General features: G+C 50.7%; 1 protein-coding gene across 9 annotated transcripts in view; it reads right to left on the reverse strand.

Moving 5' to 3' along the window:
• ITPR2 (inositol 1,4,5-trisphosphate receptor type 2) overlaps nt 1–19,250 on the reverse strand; it is a 4,412,221-nt gene that overhangs the window by 1,266,830 nt on the left and 3,126,141 nt on the right. The gene's annotated exons all lie outside the window — the stretch shown is intronic.

The following is a 19,250-nucleotide window of genomic DNA, read 5'->3' on the forward strand; positions in this document are numbered from 1 at the left end:
GTTTGTGAATGTTATGTTGTGTCACTGGGTGCATGGCAGGCCGGCTAGAGATGTGTGGGGGCCCAATTGAATTTTAAAGATAAGCCACCAGTCTTATGAGAGTTATAACAGAGCGTCAGCAATGGACTCCTGTGGTGTAGTAGTTTAGTGTTATCGCTCAGAGATTTAGGTTGTTTGACCTCGGTACAAAATCACAGCGAAATTGACCATAGTCATTTTCACTGCGAATACGTTTTTACCTCGGTACAAAAAACCAAACCCATGTCCCCCCAAACCGCCAGTACACCCATAAACCCCCCCTGCTTACCTTTTCACCATCCGCCGCCTCTCCTGTACCTTGAAGCGTCAGATCCATCCATTTTACGCAGGTCGGATCTGACGCTGCAGGGTCCCTTTTTCTTCTTTTTTTTGTTGGGTTCCCTGCCACCAATGCTGAGGAGGCGGGGGACACTCCAACCCCAGCTCTTCATGTTCAGTATCTTCGGCTTCAAACTAATAGTATTGACCAAATTCAGTCAAATCTACCATTCCACCAAATTTTATCGAACAATTTGGGCGAAACGATAACTATGAGCCACCACCCGCCCTCCCTCCACTCCACCCCTGTCCCCCCCAACATTTTCAGCAAAGTTACTCCACTGCTAGCAGTAGAGTAATCCAGGGGATCTACCAAGCTCAGAGTGGGATTCCTGGCAGGAGAGTAAACCAGGTAATCCATCTAGAGTATGCCAAAGGAAAAGACATTGTGAAAGGCCCCTGACAGGAGAGTATACCTGGGGACCATCTTTAATAAGTTGCTCTGTAGAAGAGAGATTGTTGCCATCCTTAAAATACCATTGCTTGGAAAAGACACTCTTCGTCATTTTTAACAAAGTGCTGTATAAAAGAGACACTTTCGCAATCCTTGAAAACACCATTGCTTGGAAAAGACACTTCTCATCATCTTTAAGAAAGTGCTTTGTGAAAGATACTTTTCTACTACTCTTAAAGAACCCCTATTTGAACAGAACAGAGGGCGCTAGAGAGCCAACAGGATGGTGGCTTCCTAGGGAGCTCTGTGTGGCTCTGAATGAATCCTCTATCATCCATGCCTCTATGGTGCCTAGTTTTGCTGTAGCTAATGCAAAGCTGGTTTCTGGGTTCGTGCTGAACATTTTGATACCGGAACCACTTCATAGGCCTCGATATCAGCTGAGTTGTGAGGCGATTTCGAAGACTGGTCGACCCGTGTGGGGTGGGACCCGGGCAGCGGACAAGGCCGCGCGGTTGGAGAGGGTGGATCCCCGCAGTGCCAGTCCACCGTCGGCAGCAGACATCCAGTACGGGTTTGCGGACGGCGTCACCGCTGAGGAGCCGGGCCGCTGCAAGTAAGCGGGTTGACGTGCGCATCTCCGCTCGTAGAGACGTGGCTCTCTCCGTCCCCGCGGTGGCTCGGCAGGAGGCGCTGAAGCGGCCCGCCCCCTGCTGAACGATCCCGCTCAAGTGTCCAGGTAGGAGTCCGGCCGGCGTCTGCAGTCCACGATCTGAACCCAGTGGGCCTGTGGATCCCCTCGGCCCCGTCTGCATGATAACCCCTGCTGGAACCCAATGCAGCTGACGCAGTCGTCGGCTGCCTTCAACATAGTCCCCGAGGCGGGCAGCCTCCTGCGTTCTGAGCAGACGTTACCCCCAAGCTTCCCCCGGGTCTCACCCAGCCTCGCCGAGATAAACTGTTGGCCCCTGCGGCGCCCCCGAGAAACCTTCCTCCAGCGGCGTGATATCGCCACAATTAACTCGGGCACTGGCATTCACTGCACCCCGAGCATAGACGGCACCACGCCGGAGTGTCAAGGCGAAAGGGATAGCCAGCATTCCCTGAGAGACTCGCCTCTTGAGCAGCAATTAACATGGACTCCTTGTGGCCCCTGAGAGGTTAAAGCTTGCTGGAGGTACACCCAGTAAGAAGACATCTACATTCCTACAGCCGGCAGTGCGACAGGGAGACGCTGGTCGCAGTCGCAAAGCGGTGCCTCACCACAAAGATGGCTAATGCACCGGCCGATGTGAATCATCGCACTGCGTGAGACCGCAGCTACACTCCAGGGCCGCACTCAAGAACGGTTGCCGCAGGCCCAAGATCCTTACCGTCTGTAACCTCAATCAGCTAACACACGGCGTGGTACGGTCTGTAATCCATGACAAATAGTCTCTGCCTGCGTTGACCAACACTATAACTCGTAGGGACTGCTGGAAACAGGTTCCTCTGACCCCAGAGACAGCATCCCAGCGCTGACTGCCATTCCCCCAGATAATCGCGGCCAGCACCTGTGCAAGAAGTGGAGGACTTCTGCTACATAACGAGGCACCCCATCACTACCCCGAGGGCAGACCCAAGTTTCATAGGAATCGCAAAAATCATTGATTAATCCTCTATCACCAACCAATAATAACAGCCAGGCTTCCCAAATAGGCACCTGCACCACAACGCTGTCTCCAGCAGCTAAATTACAAACTTTTTTCAATTGTGCAGAGGCCAGTCTCGAGCGGACCATGGGGAAGACTGACAAGTCTAAAAAAAAACTGAATTTTGAAGCCAGTGCCTCCGGTAAGACAACCAACACTAACAGCAGACCAGCATCGCCCGTGAAAGACACCGACCTGGCGGCGGCGCAAACCCCAAGCCTTGACATTAGGGAAATCCTACTGGATCTGAAAGCTGGAATTGGAGACCTGGGGAGTATACTTGACAAATTATCGTCCAAAGTAGATCAGCTGCAACATCGCCTCGATCAACATGCGGACAGACTGGACAATGTGGAACAACGCGTATCAGATCTCGACGATGGTACCGCAGCCCTGACCTCCAGAGTCTCCACCCTAGAATCCCAAATGAAAGCGGTCTCGGCCAAAAACGAAGAATTGGAAGGACGTTCCCGCAGGAACAATATTAGAATTATCGGTGTTAGGGAGCAACAACTCCAAGTTAAAATGGAAGACCACGTTGAGCGGATGTGCATAGAACTATTCGGGGCAGAAGTGCTCTCCCACTTCTTTGTCATAGAAAGAGCACACAGAATTCCCAATACCAGACCAATCCCAGGAGCAAACCCTCGTCCAATTATAGCCAAAATACTCAACTACAAGGACCGAGACGCTATACTTAAGGCGGCCAGAGAAAAGGGGAAACTCCAATTTGATGGTGACCCAATCCAATTCTTCCCGGATTTCTCGCCATCGGTGCAGGCACAGCGGCGCTCCTTCACAGCCGTCAAGCGGAGATTACAAGATAACCACATACTGTATTCAATGCTGTTTCCGGCCAAGCTCCGCATTCAGCATGAGGGGAAAGCCCAATTCTTCACCACGCCACAGGAAGCCAATGAATACCTTGACCGTGCTGGCTGTAGACCCGCTCCCAACAACCCAAACCCGCGACGTGAAGACCGCATGCGGAGAGACCCACCTTAGCCTGCGACCTCGGCAACCAGCTGCATTGCTACCACTTCACCCTCACCATGACACACGATACTCACCATGGAGTCAAAATTCAGCACCAGCGCCACAATACCTTCTGGTGGGCTACTAAAGCCCCGAGCACAGCACTGTTTGTAGTTCTAAGCCTGAGGGTGGGTACATCGTCGGGCAGTTGGGGGTTGCCCACGCGAGGGAGGGATGTTAAGTTAACTAAGCTACTTCCAGTTAGTCATCTGCGTTCAACCACAGAGCAATCACAGCCCCCCGGTACAGAACTTGGGATCCTCGACAACTCCTTTTGCATGCCTCGGCATTGTCTGAAGCTCACCGACAGGTTGGAGCCCGTCCATCGTCTTCCAGTCACCCACAATGAGCCCGTTTAAAATTGCACCTGGAATATCAGAGGTGGCAACTAACCAGCCAAACTTAGGAGGATTCTCCAGTGCCTCCGTAGACATAGAATTAATTTTGCCGTGCTACAAGAAACCCACCTCATAACAGCTGCTGAACAACATTGGGCCCGCTCATGGGGTTGCCATAGATATTTCTCTTCCCATTCTTCCTTCGCCAGGGGGGTTGTGATACTAATAGCTTGATTGACACTAAAAAGGACGGTGAAGGTAGGACCCTCTTGGTGAGGGGGCTACTTACTGGGAACGAAATAGTGCTGGTGAACTCCTATGCTCCTAACATGGATGGACCGAACAACTTCAACTGGGTCATGTCCCACCTGGGAGCGTACACCTCCACAACAATCATCTGGGGCGCAGACCTCAACACCCCTCTCGACCCCCAATACGACAAATCTCACAATATAAACAGAGCCTCTAAAGCAAGTCGTCAGGTGTCTGAGATCTGCCAGGCCTTTGATCTGTCCGACATCTGGAGGCACACTCATTGAGACTTACACGAATACACATTTCACTCAGCCGTCCATACTACCAGTTCACGCATTGACTATATCCTGGTGGCAACCCGCAGTCCATACAGCTGGGGACCCTGTCAAATCCTGCCGCGATCCCTCTCTGACCATTCCATGGTCACATTGGAATTCACGCTCCCCGATACACCGCAGAGTTAGATCAGTTCAGAAAAGTTAGTTAACAGGTCCGAGGTCATCCCAGGATAGAGAGTCAAGGATTTACGGGACACCTTGAACAGTCTGTTGCAAGGGAGACCAGGCAGGACACAGTACCTGAAATGGTGAGAAAGCTCCAGCGGGAGCAGTTGTTCCTGGCAGCGGGTGCAAGTCGGTGTTTCGTCCAGGGGAAGAGAAGATCTCGACGTGGAGGAAAGTTGGAGGTCGTTGCACTGCCAGGGAAGAAACCAGCCGCAGAGTTTCCCGGTTAAAAAGTACTACCCTTTTATTCGCGGTAGTGGTGAAGCGTGGCTATCCGGCCGCCGGGGTGCTTGGCATGGGCGATTCGACCACGAGATGATCCAGGAAGGCGAAAAGAGGGTGAACTGGTTAAACCCACCAGTTCAAAGGAAGAAGACTCTCCTGGAAGAAGATCTTCTCTGTCGTTGGGAAGCGGCGAGTTCGGTTCAGCAGGGCTCCACCGGTGGTGTCGTCGTTGCAGGTCGGCTCAGCTTCCCCCTCTTCGGATTCTTTAGGTCCTGTGGCGACTTCTCAAGTTCCAGTCCCCAAAGCCCTGCTTTTATGCAGAAAACCCCCATTCATCAGTCCTAGCTGTCACTCAAACATGCTAAGTGGTGAGCCGGGCGGCTCACAACTGGGCCAATCACACAAGAGTGTGACTTGAGTTGCTGAGGCAACTCAGTCCAGGGTGCCTATTACCCCCTCCCACACATCCTGTAGACCCAGACAGAGTGGCACCACTTTTGGAGGCTTCTGTTCAGAAGCCCGCCAAAAGTGGAACAAAGGGCTGGACTTGGGTTGGAGTTACAGAGGTGAACACAAATGCCATTTTAAAACCGAGTCCTGGCAAAAAGACCCAACCAGGGAATAAAAGTTAAATAAATAACCCAGCGGTATCTTTAACATTGCACCAAAAAATTGGTGCGTTTAAAATGAATGGGAAAATCCCATAGGAAATATTCCGGTGGAATATTTTGCGTGGTATCCACTGCCACCAGCCAGAAACTCGACAAGGGGGGACTGGACAGCGCCCCATTGGAAAACAGACCCAGGGGCAATCTAATTGCCCCTACCAGTACTTCCACAATATGATGGTTTGTACTGGTTCTGTTCACAATTTGAGACTAGTAAAGCCAATGGTGACTTTACATGCCCTGGGAGACAGTAGTCAGTCCCAGGGTATAGAGTCTATGTTTGGGGGTCACTATGACACACCTGTGTTACTGCACTGAGGGTGCTGTGTAACACACATACCAAAAACACATGAAGCCCTATGGAGTCAAAGACCCCATAGCCCATAAAACACATTACATAGTCAAAGGACATTCTCAAATCATGCCTAAGAGTGGGAGAAAAAGAGTCTCACTCTTAGCAGGAGAAAAAAATAAACCCCAAAAATCCAGAAAAGTTGCTGGGGGACTCACTAGGTTTGGGAAATTAGCCTTTATAGAGAATTCTCCCTAACACTCACAGCACTCTCTTAGGTTTTCTGGGTCCAGAGGGCTTGGCACTTCAGGCAAATAGCACCTTAGTTACCCACTAACTGAATATTTGCGGCCCTGCATCTGGACAGTTGCTTATGGGCCATAGTACACATTCCACTGAGGGGAAAACCTTGAGAGTTTTAGCAAGGCCAGTTTTACAACCTTTGTTGGAAAGCAGGAAGCCCTGCGGCCCTATAGAAGCCACCCACTTCACAATGCGACTCATGGAGACAATATAAGGAGTATCCCACAGCAACTGTTCTTACCTACAATGCTGCAGGTATGGGAACCACAATGGAGAGTGCAGACCAGAGATCACAAATCACTGGAACAAATGTATAGAGACAGGAAGCGTTGAGGGGGCATTAGTACATCAGGTCTCATCAAAGTGTATGCAGAGCCTGACAGGTATTGGGAAACCCAGGACCAGTAAGATGCGGAAAGCTCCCCTTAACATTTAAGCCCCAACACGGATCCCAACTAGCTAAAAACGTTCAGGTAAATGAATCAGATGTACAAGTCCCACTGACCTATCTAGGTAAACAGAGTCCTCGGCAGGAGTTATACAGGGGAGTCCTTCCACCAGTGCTTTAAGTGGGGTAAGAAATTGAGGGGGGGCCCTCGTGTGGGGGCGTGGCATCCACTGTGGGCGTGGCCTAAAAGTGCACAAATCATAGTAGGGTGCGCAAACAAATATATAAATGTATGTGAGCATTTATATATTTGTATGTGCACTACTATGGTTTGTGTATTTTTCAAGCCTTCTTTTATAAACATAGCAATGTTACATATTTCTATGTTTATAAAAGGTGGCTTGAAAGTGTACAAACCATAGTAAGTTACGCACACTTGTGTGCTTACCAAGTTAGCCAGCAACTTTAACTCACTAGCTGACAAGAGGCAGAAATCACTGAGAATGAGGAGAATGATTAAACTTCTGGATGTTATAGCCCAGGCCCTGGTAGTATCCTAAGGCCGGCATCACAGAAATAGAGAAGCCTTGCTACCCAGCGTAGGCTGGAGCCTGGCAGGTGCTGATGACCTTGAGAACCGGAGCCTCTGACAGGCTCAAGCCCAGAAAGGCAACCAATCCTTTCCTGAGGGGAAATAGTTACTGTAATATGAAAACGACCCAGGCACAGTGGACATGCTCCTGCTTTTACCTGATCAAGGTTTTCCCTGAGGCAATGGAGAGTATGCGGGCAGGGGTGAAAATACCAAAGTCTTGCCCAGGAAGGGAAATGCTGTGAATGCAGCTACAAGATGGTCACGGCCAAGAAAGAAGTGTACTGGAGAGCTTGAGACACCCTGAGTCTGTGAGTGAACTGAAGAACGCTTCCAGGGCACCACATCACTGGGATATTGTTGTCTATAATATGGAAGACATTGCACTAAGGACCTGGGATCAAATGAGATGAGGGTCCTTGCACTTAGTTTGTTTTCTCTTCCTTTCTGACAATGTTAATCATAGCTTCCTCTTCTGTGTGTGTTAGTTTGCTCACCAATAATATGTATACATTTCTCTTACCTTACTCTAACCCTGAATCTCACCCTGAATCTAACTCTATGGATAGAATTTAGGAATCCTGCTGGAGACAAGTTGTCCAGGCACAAAAGGGAAAACAGAGTGAGAGAAAGGGGATCACCCATATTGTATTGGATATTGTTCCCCAATTGCTGTATACTAGCTAGTAGGGCATTATTGTTTGTTTTATACACCACTCTTGTATATCCTGACCAACCTGCTGTCAAATAAGAATAACACATGACGCATCTTCTAAATCACTTAAGCTGGGGAGCCATATTTGGGCTTTAATTACATGGCTGTGTAGGCACTTGTGTTGGCTCAGGATAAAACCTTTTGTTTTCCCTTTGCCCCCATTCATAACCTCATACAACCTAACCTAATAGAACAGATTCAGCCGTATTCTCTGAAGAAACAAAAAATAGCCAGGGTGCTTGGTGCAAATCGATCCAGGTCCCACGTTTTAAACCTGTTATTCTTCCATTTCAAAAACCCCTGGAACTGTTGTGGTTCTTGAATTCTGAGGCGATCCACATACATAAGGATTCTATTTTGGAGAACTGTGACCAATACATTTCAACAATGCACCACAAGTTATGCCCCACGCGCTGAGGACCTAGGCAGATCAGCTTTGAAGAACTCAATAGGAACGTTCTTGCACCAATTGAAACTGAAAGTCTGTGGCATTAACTGAAGACTGAAATAAAGGCATGGAAGCCATGAGGGAGTGTCAGGCTAAGCCACCTCTGTGTAGGGGGGCGCTCGAGAGCCCCACCAATATGGCCGCGGGCCTGTGAAGCTCTCCGGCACCCCTAGTAATCCGGAACAAATCCTGCCGACTCTTGTGCTATTCTGGCACCCAGCTGTGGTGCGCCAGCAGTGGTATCCCCTGTGGCCCTGGAAGGAGGGGGCTCATGCCTGTTGCCGAGGGTGCGGCTCCGGTCCGGCGACTGGGAGTCCCGGCGAGGAGTGGAGGTGGGAGTCCGGCGAAGAGTGGAGGAGGAGCGGACCTGGGGGAGAGACGCCACCGCGCGGGAGACCTGCCGCAGGAGAGCGCGCTTCTAGCTCGGAGCTGGGGTGAAGCTTTCGCTTCTCATTGAGGCGGTGGATGTGAGGCTGCCATGGCCGCCCTGCACATGGAGGCGGTGAAGCGGTTGGGGCGCCGCGGCAGCCAGGCGTGGAGGTGGCACTGTGGCGCGAAACCCCGGAGGAATCTCGACGGGGCGTAGTGCCGCGAGGTCGGCCTGGCGGGAGCATTCCTGCCTGCTGCAGCGGAGGCGAGGCGCGGCTGCTGCTAGAGCCGACCTGCGAGGAGCCCTGTCGAGAGCTGTTTCAACGGAGCGCAGCCCTGGAGGAGGCTTTTGTGGGTGGAGGAGCGTTCTTGCAGTGGATCCTCGTCGGGGGCACAGACCAGTGCCCGGCTGGCTGGGGCTGAGTTCGCTTCCTGGATCCCTCGGGAACGGCAGCCTGTGCCGGAGGAGTACGGGTGCCGGGGTGGACTGGTGTGATAGGCGGGGTCCCCCGGCGGGCCCTGCTAGTCATCTGTAAAGGTCCGGGCTCGGAGGCAGGTGAGGCCCGGCACTCTCTGGAGCTCGAGGGGCTGCGTGTGCGTGGCCTGTTGTGTACGCAGCCTTGTGGGGTGAGCTGACTGGGCTTGGCGAGGCCGGGCCTGCATGCTCTCTCATATTTGGGGGTATTTATATGTTTGAGGACTTTGCTGTGCCTACAAGATGTGGAGTATATAACTGTGGCGCTGTGGCTGCCTCGGGCTTGCCTCCCCGGCGGTGGACACTTGGGCTCCTGAGTCTGGACACGGGGAGAACCACCTGGTATATTAGTGGACCTTGAGGTGTGCTAGCGGCGCGGGGAGGATCCTTGGACTAGAAACGTTCCCTGTTGCATGTGCCTTTGCCCTCCTCCTCCTTCCCATTCTTGTGTCATGTCGAAGTCGGGCAAAGGCAGTAAACACCAAGCTAAATTACATTTTGAAGCACCGGGCCAGGCCAAGCCTAGTGGCGCAATGGTGGAACTATCAGAGCGGTGTGCCCTAACTTCGGGGACAGATCCTTCCACTGCGTTTCAAGATATTAAGATCATGTTTACGCAGTTACAAACCGGTATACAGTCCGTTGATGGGAAGCTGGACACGTTGACCTGCAAGGTGGACCACATGCAGGTCCGATTGGACAAACATGGGAAGAGGCTGGATGAGGCAGAGGGATGGATCTCTGGAGTGGAGGACACTGCGAATTCGGTGTCAGGGGCTATGGCTGAGGTGCAGAGGGCCCGAAAGAGCTCAGGGAAAAGCAGGAGGGCTTTGAATCGCGGTCGAGGAGGCACAATGTTAGGATTGTGGGCCTGGCAGAATCGGTGGACCGGAAGGACATGGAAGGCTTGGTTGAAGATATTCTGAAGGAAGCACTGGGCTCGGAGGGGTTCTCCTCAATATGTGTGGTAGAGCGGGACCATAGGATCCCTGGTGGAAGACGGCCGGTTCCGGGGGCCCCTCCGAGGCGTTAACAGCTCGCCTGCTGAACTATCGAGATAGGGATACCGTGCTCCGGAAAGCGAGGGAGGAAGGCACTGTGACTTATAAAGGGGATGTTATCCGGTTCTTCCCAGATTTTCCGGATAAGGTCCAGGCTGTCCGGAAGACTTTCTAGGATGTGAAGAGGCGGTTGAGGGATAAGAATATGAAATATGCTATACTATACCCTGCCAAACTCTGTGTGGAACATAAGGGCAAATCGCTCTTTTTTCAAACTTCTGGGGAAGCGGCATCCTTTTTTTTTTTATATGTCGCCGGAGGACCCTGGCTCGTGAGGCAATACTTTGGTCTGATGAGGGGGCCGAATTGTGTTTGGTTTTGGTATGTTGCAGCTGGCATAATCTTTATGTTTGGATCCTGCAGGAGGAGTCGGGGATTCTACAGTAGGGGGCCGGAGGGTCGGGCTGGTAGCTCCCTCTGGCGCGAAAGCTGTCTACCATGTTATGGGTGTTGCCACTGCTGGAGAGTTGGGGTGTCTGTCAAGCAGGGGGGAGGGTTGTGTGGGGGGTGGTAAGCTGGGAATGCACCGACAAGTTGGGGGGGGTTGTCGGTACGGGAGGGGGAAGAGGGGATGGGGGGGAGCTCCATGGAGGTGGGGGTGGGGAGAAATGGCACGGGAAACACAGGTCTGGGGGAGGTTGGCTGGCACATGCTCGGTGGGTTCTGAGAAGCTTGGTGATGGCGTCACTTAAACTTTTGTCCTGGAATGTGAGGGGCCTTAACAGTCCACCGAAGTGTCGAAAGGTGCTGCAATATTTGCGGCATCACCAGGTGGAGGTGGCCTTTCTTCAGGAAACCCACTTGACGGTAGACTCGGAAACGAAGTTCGGTAAATGCTGGGGGTGTCATAGGTATTTTTCTTCATATTCCTCCTTCTCTAGGGGGGTGTGTATCCTAGTGCACAAGTCGGTGGGGTTCCGACTAACCAGGGTGCTGAGGGATCAGGAGGGGAGGGCACTCATAGTCCAAGGGGTTGTTCAGGGTAGACCATATACTTTGATTTGTTACTATGGCCCTAATCAGGATACGACTGGGTCGCTGGAGTGGGTGGAGCGGCAACTGGTGGATATGCCTGCGGGGGAGGTACTGTGGGCGGGGGACTTTAACGCAGTGTTAGACCCTGCCCAGGATCAGACGGGGCAACATCCGCAGTTATATAGTAGATGCTCTGTTAAACTTCGGGGTATGCCGGATGTGTGGCAATTGGCTGAAGTTTGGCGGGTGCAGAACCCAGGGGTAACTCAATATACTCATTACTCTGCACCGCACAACTCGGCAGTGCGGCTGGACTATTTTCTGGTATCTGATAGCCTATTGGGACAGACGTCCGGTGAGGAAATATTGGCCCGCACTCTCTCTGATCATGCTCCGTTGGTATTAGCTGTCCGGTTGAAGGGGCGAGCCGAGGGGAGACCGCCGTGGAGATTCAAAAGTGACGAGCTAACGGATATAGTTTTCAGGGAAGAACTGCGGAATGCTATTGATAAATACTTTGAGATGAATGAGGGGTCGGTGCCCTTGGTGGGTATTTTGTGGGAAGGGTTTAAATGTGTGATGCGGGGGGAGTGTATTGCTAAGGAGGCGGGTATACTGAAAAAAATACGTAAAGACTTGGTGGAAAAGGAGGAGGAGATACGCGCCATGCAAAAGGCTGCTCCTGTCCCTTCCAAGTCTCAGCAGGGGGAGATGGTGAGGAAACTTCAGGAATTCCATACATTGGCCCAGCAGGAGGTTAAGTACCTGTGGGACAGATCAGCCCCTCGGAGATATGGTGAGGGTCAGGCTCCGGGTAGGTCGTTAGCTCAGGCCACACGTTTAAACACCCCGGGGGGCAGAGTGGCGGTAATCACGGATGAGCGGGGGATGAATCACTTCGAGGATGAGGCGATACTTCGGGAGTTCCATTCCTTTTACACTCGTCTGTATGCTACCCAGTCCCGGGCCTCACAAGCGGATATCGAAACATACCTCGATCAGGTAGGCTTGTTTTGGTGCTCGGAGGAGCAGAGGGATAGGCTAAATAGACCAGTGACGCTAACTGAGGTGCAGGAGGCTATGAAGTCATTGCCTAATGGGAAATCCCCAGGCCCGGACGGGTTTACTTCTGAGTTTTATAAATGTTTTATTGATAAATTGACTCCTTACCTGCTGCGGATATATCAAGAGGCAGTATCTACGGGTCGGCTACCGGAATCTCTCAGGGAGGCCCTGGTGGTGGTGTTGTTGAAGCCGGGGAAACTGGAGGGGGATTGTTCTTCGTATCGCCCGATATCCCTGATTAACTTGGATAATAAAATCTTGGCCAAGATCCTAGCGTCCCGTTTAGCACCATTAATGCCTACGCTGGTTAGGGCTGATCAGGCGGGTTTTATCCCTGGGTGGTCGATGTCGTTTGGGTTGAGGAGAATGTTTGGGTTGTTGGCTGCCTTGCCGTGCACGGACCCAGCTGTTGCAGTCTTATTGGATGCCACTAAGGCTTTTGATTCTGTTGAGTGGCCGTTTTTATTTGCGGTCTTGCGTAGATTGGGTTTGGGTGGGTCCTTTCTGGCCTTAATAGCTCTCTTATATGAAAAGCCTGTTGCAAGGGTAAGGGTTAATGGGCAGATGACCGTGGTAATTCCGCTGGAAAGGGGAATGCGCCAGTGGTGTCCTTTGTCCCCCTTATTGTTTGCTCTGGTAATAGAGCCTTGGGCTGAGAGGGTGAGGGAGTTTCATATTCATAGGGGAATCCAATTGCATACCCATAAAGTGGTGATTTCGCTGTAAGCGGATGATATGGTTTTGTTTCCTCGCCATCCGGAGATCAATTTGAACCCTGTCATGCTAGATATTTAGAACTTTGGTGAATTCTCGGGGCTGCGGGTGAACCCTACTAAGTCGGTGATATTCCCTTTGACAGAGGGACCGGTTCGTTTTCAGGATGTGTGGGGGTTTCAGTGGGATATGCATAGTACTCGGTACTTGGGGATTACCTTGGCCAGGTCCGCAGATGAAGTGTTCCGTAGTAACTATGGAGCGGTGTTGCAGCAGGCTAAGGAAGCGATGCAAAGGTGGGCTACGCTCCCGCTTAACTTGTTTGGTAGGGTCTCGGGAGTTAAAATGACCATTCTGCCCCGATTTTTGTATGTTTTTCTCAATGTTCCCATTCGAGTGCCTAAGAAATTTTTCCAGGACCTCAAGTCAGCAGTGACTCGATTTCTTTGGGCTGGGAAGCAAGCGCGAGTTGCATGGGATAAGCTCACGGCACCTGTCCGCAGGGGGAGCCTGGCGCTCCCTGACTTTGAATTATATTACTATGTGGCTCAAGCTAGCTACCTAAGGTATTGGTATGGCCTGGCGGCTGAACATAGGCATGTTGAGGTGGAACGGTCAATTGCGTCCCCGGCCCTGCTGAGGTCGGTTATCCTGACGGCCCAGGCTCACTCTGGGGTGACTCAAAACTTGGTGGAGCTGACGTGCAGAGCATGGTCTCGGTTGGTGCGTGTGCCTGGGGAGGGTGTGCTTTATTCTCCAGAACTCCCGGTTATATTTATCCCTGGGGTGCCCGTGACTAGTGAGGCAAGCTATGTTGCTATGACAAAGCGGATGGGTCTCGCCAAGTTCGCGGATTTGTTTCCGGGTGGCACCTTTATTACTATTGATCAACTTAAAGGCAGAGGGGCTCTATCGGCCCTAGACATATTTCAGTACTGTAGGCTCCGGGTGGCACTGCGGCAGCTCTTTCCGAACTTTCCGGGGCAGTTCCAAGTGGCGGAATTGTTAGATAAGGTGGTAAGAGGTGACTTGGATCGGGGGTTGAATTCACAGCTCTACGCTGAAGGGTCGAGGGGCAGGTCATTGACTGTTCTGTCTTCGAGGTTGGACAAGCTGTTGGGCAGGGAGATCTCGGAGGAGACATGGTTGTATTGTTGTGAAGGCACGAGAAAAGGGGCTATTGATACCAGTTTCAAACTTGTCCATTTTAAATTCCTACACCAATATTATTACTCTCCGGATCGGCTACATCGATATTTCCCTCACACGTCTGCGGCTTGTATTAGGTGTGATTATGAGCCTGCGGGCTTTCTCCATGTGGCGTGGGATTATGCATCGCTTGGTCAATTTTGGGGTGGAGTGTTTGATGTGGTAGGGCAGATTGTAGGTCAGCGGTATACTCCGGATCCGGTGATGGGCCTGTTGGGATACACTGCTCAGGTACCGAAGAGATTTCGTAAGTTGATAAGCCTTCTGTTGATCCTGGCCATGCGCTGGGTTGCTATGGGGTGGGGTAAGAGCACTGCTCCAATGATTGCCCAATGGTCCCAGGATATTCTGTACTGTAACGACATGGAGCTGAGATGGGGGGTGGTGAAAGGAAAGAACTGGGGAGATACTGGAATGTGGGATGCATATATGTCATATCTCCTTGATGGGAGCGGTGGGGAAGTGGGCACTGCACCGTCGGAGGAGTTTTCGACTATGCCATTGCCAGATTGAGCGCCCTGTTCATTAGGGGATGAGGAGCACCCTGGATTATTGGAACGTTGGGCGAAGGAGGGGGGGTTGTATTGACTTGTATTGACTTATGTTTCTCTTGTAATACTATGTGGGTTTTGGGATCTGCCTCGACGGGGTGTATAATTTATGTTATCGCATTAGGTATTTCACCCTCCGTGTACTTCGGTTTGTCTTCAGACGTGTGGAACATTCTCGTGCCAAGGGGGGGTTAAGGGGGGAGGGAGGCTTGGGGTTTGGTTTGGGGTGTTGTTTTTGTGAAATGTTAATAAAGAAAGCAATAAAAAATAATTTAAAAGCCACCTCTGTGTAGAAAAGCATGCCCAGTCCCAATGAGAAAAGGAAATGTATGGAATAAGGGAAAACAGTGGATATGATCCAAGCACAGACACAATAATGTCTTTACCTGGGGCTTCCCTTAGCGTAGGGCGCTGAAGGTTTTCACACTGCAGCAGTAAAATGCTACAGTTAATGGTTATAGAAACCCAGAGGAAGGTAGGCTGGAAGTATGAGTAGTTGAATTGCTAATTCTTCAGTTTACAATGAAACATATTTTGTATGTTATACCCGTGATGGAGAGAATGGAGCATTGCAGAGTAGTGTGTCATAGGGCCCACAATGCGGAACTATGCACCTGTTTTGGGATGAATAGGATTCCAAGTATTCGCTTTGACAAAGATGCTATATGGTCCATTCACAAAAAGGGTGATTACGAAATCTGAATATTGGTGATCTATGGTGAGAATTTACCAGCTGTAACGCTTGGTTTAAGATTTTGTTTGTCATCTTTCATGACTTAAAAAAATGTAGTCTATAGCAACCGAGTCTCCCGTCATGTGAAATGTAGCTTTCCCTAGTTGTTCTGGCTAGGCAAGGATAGCATAAATGTGATGCTAATATTGGTTCATCCTCCTCTTCAGAGATCACTAAGCCGGGGGCCACCAGCATTCAATTTAAAAGCTATACCTTAAGGAACGACAGAGCAAGCTGGTAAAAACTGAGTGATAAAGAGCATGTGAAAGGGTGACAAGTTCTGTGGAACTTGCCATTTTAAAATAAGGGTTAAATGGACCCTCATATTTCAGAAATGGAAGAGAAAGGTGCCAAACAGTGCCATCTAGTACTACATGCATTGCCGTGGGATTTCAAGGGCAATGGCATATTAGGCTGTGATATACCCCAAAATACAACCTGGGCCCAGAGCATATCTTCTTTAATGCTCACAAGAGCCAATTCTGTTCACACTAGTTTTCATTGTGTGATTGTTTGCACTGAGTGTGCCTTCATCTAGGACGCTCCAATACATGGTATTTTAAAGAAAATTAGCACTGATGAATGTGCAATGTTCATCTTCAGAGTTGCCGTGAATATAGGGAAGATGGAACCTGCAGTTTAAGAAGAGGTACATAAAACACATGTAAAAAATAGTATATAATACCATAACCTTTCTCTAAGTTGTGACCTCACAACTTTTCAATTATTTCTTTGTAAAATAATAGCAGTAAGGACATTTCCTTCCAGGGTCATGTGACTGGCTGCAAGGGAGGGGGTGATACGCCAACAGATGGAAGTAGCTCAGCGCCCAGGGCACACCGGCCAGCTCCCCACGCAAGAGTCAGATAGTCCAGATGGTAAATTTCCCATGAGGGGAAGGGGCTACCAGCTGTAAGGACACTTGCTTCTTAGGTCACGGGATCAGCAGCGAGGTAAGGTGCGGAGCCACAGTGCCGCTCGGCGGTGATACAGCAACAAATCGAAGTGGCTCAGCGTATGTGGCACACACGCCGGATTACCACACCAAGAGTCACATCGTTCCTCTGTTTTGGAAGGAAGAAGCGGAGGAAAAAAACACAGAAAGGTAAGATGGATCTTTTTGAGAGAGACATAAATCCAAGAATACTTTTGGAGGGAAAGAGTGTTTAATTCTCAATGTGCCCTTTTCTTTGGAGAGAACCAAATAGGGAGGTTTAACAGATAACACATGGAGTTCACTCATCCGTCTCACTGAAGTGACGGCAACCAGGAAAATCACCTTAAGGGTGAGCAACCTAATAGAACAGGAATGGAGGGGCTCAAACAGAGCTCCCATAAGGAATGTCAAAGTCAAATTCAAATCCCTCGCCGGAACCACAAACTGGCGTGGAGGAAACTGGTTACACAAATCCAGCAAGAACTGCATAAAAGTGGGATTTTGAAGAACGAGCTCTGTTCCTTGAACCTCTTAAAAGCCGAAAGAGCGGCGAGGTAACCCTTAACGGTGCCAAGCTGCAGCATTGCTTGGGCCAAGGACAGCAACAGTTCCCAAACTGGGGATAACGGACAGGATAAAAGGGTCCAAATCCCTCTTGCACCACCACGCCGAAAAAGAACTCCACCTGCAGGCATGAATAGACTTTGTTGCAGGTCTTTGAGCAGAGAGGAGCACATCAAGGACATCATCCAACAAGTCCCACTCTTTGCATCTCAGCCACTCAGCCAAGCACAAAGGTTCAGCCTGCTGAGGTTTGGTTGAAAAACGCACCCGTCTGATTGGGAGTGCAGGACGACTCTCCTTGCAAGGTGCCATGGAAGGCAGATGGACATGTCCAGCATGTCTTCCACATCCCCCGGTCTCAGTTCAGAGCGACCAGAATCAGCGTGGTTAGAACAAGTGTCCTTTCCTGAAACCCATCTGATTGACAGGGATCGACGGGAACACATAAAGGGGGTTGAATGTCCATTTGCACGTCAGTGCGTGCCCCAGAGCTCCCTGACGAGAAAATTCCCTGGAGTAGAACACACACCTCCTGTTCACACTGGAAGTGAAGAGATTTGCTGCAGGAGTTCTCCAAAAGGAGAAGATTTTCTCCAGAACTTCATCAAGCAGGTCTGTCTGCTCAAGGCATCCGGTGTCACATTCTCTCGTCTGGCCAGATGGGCAGCCGTCAGAGAGGTGCCGCTCTCCAGAGACCAGAACCACAGCTGCATTGCTTCCCTGCACAGAGGCAAGGACCCCACACCACCACATGTGTTGAGGTAGTGCATGCCTACTGTGTTTTCAGTCAGGATCAGCACAGTCTTAGGTTTTGCAGAGGGGAGGATGGCGACCAGGGCCAGCTTTGTCACCCTCAGTTCTAGCAAATGTATGTGCTACTGAGACTCTGAGGGAGACCACAGTCCGTTCACTCTCAGTTCGGACCACTGTCACTTGGGGCCAGGGTTGACCAAGCAGCACACCTCCCTGCAAGTTGTCTCTCACAGCCCACCATGCAAAATCCGGAGTCACATGCTTTGATATCTGTAGAAGGTCTGACATGTGGCCCTTAAATTGGGACCATTAGCAAATGGAGGAGCCATTGATGTGATCTCATGCACAGCCTTGCCTCCAGAAACACTAGGATGCAGGTGGCCATGAGACCCAGTAGGTGCAGACAGGCAGGGACTTGTTTGTGGGATTTGAGGACATGGACCAGTCAAAAGATGTATGCCACTTGGTCCTTGGGCGGGGATGACCTAACAGGGTGAGTGTCAAAGACTTTGGAGAGAATCGGATGATGAAACCTAAGTCTTTTTAAAGTCCAAGGAAAAGCCCAAGCTGTGCAATAGAGTGCATGTGCTCCGACACTAGATCTGGAGAGCGAGCTCCAACAAGTTAATCCTCCAGGTAGGGAAGGACATAAATGCCTTCCCTCCTGAGGCAAGCCACGATCACTGCTAGCAGCTTGGTGAAACCCTTGGGAGTCGAAGGAAGACCAAACGGCAGGACTTTGAACTGGTAGTGACGCTAGCCCACCACACACCTTAGGTATTTCTTGTGCTTTTGATGAATGGATACTTGGAAGTAGGCATCCTGAAGATCCAGTGATACCAACCAGTCCTGCAGATTGAGGGCTTACAGGACCTGGGCAAGAGTAACCATCTTGAATTTGTCCTTGCATAGGAACAGATTCACCAGCCGCAGATCCAGTATTGGATGCAAGCCCCTGTCCTTCTTCAGCACCAAAAAGTAGGAGGAATACCAACCCCTGCCTCGTTCAGAGCACGATACCAGCTCTATTGCGCTCTTTGAGAGAAGCTGGCGGAACTTCTCCAAGAGGATGGGGTCCAGAGGCAAGGCGTCGGAGTGAGGGCCATGGTCCAGGGGGCGCTGCATGAAAGGGAGACAGTATCCCAGTTGGATGACCTGTAAGGCCAAAGCGTCACATCTGACATGGCCTTGGACCATTCTGAGCTGAACAGGGAGAGCCTGCCTCCCCACAGGGAATTCATGGCAGAAAATCTCAGAGGTTTTGCACCTTGTAGCGCTAAGGAAACAGTGGTCCCCGCTGCTTTCCCTCTGGAGGCACCTGCCTTGCAGTTTTCCCAAAGCTGCCGGGACTCGACGTCATGGGATGTAGGAGGCAGAGGTATGAAATCCCTGACTCCTTGCAGAAGGTGCGGAGGGTTGTTGTACGGCCAGACTTAGCTGTAACCTTTGATGACTGGTACCTCTGCAGAGCGTCATCAGCTTTACCCCCAAACAGTTTCCATCCATCAAAACAGATGTCCAAAAGCTAAACCTGGACATAATATACGAAGCCCGACATCCTCATCCAGGAGGGACGCCTTACCACTGTACTTGTGGCTATGGATCTGCTGACACGATCAGCAGTGTCTAGCCCCGAATGC

This window comes from Ambystoma mexicanum, chromosome 12 (assembly GCF_040938575.1).
Source record: "Ambystoma mexicanum isolate Mex_15411 chromosome 12, UKY_AmexF1_1, whole genome shotgun sequence".
NCBI lineage: Eukaryota > Metazoa > Chordata > Amphibia > Caudata > Ambystomatidae > Ambystoma > Ambystoma mexicanum.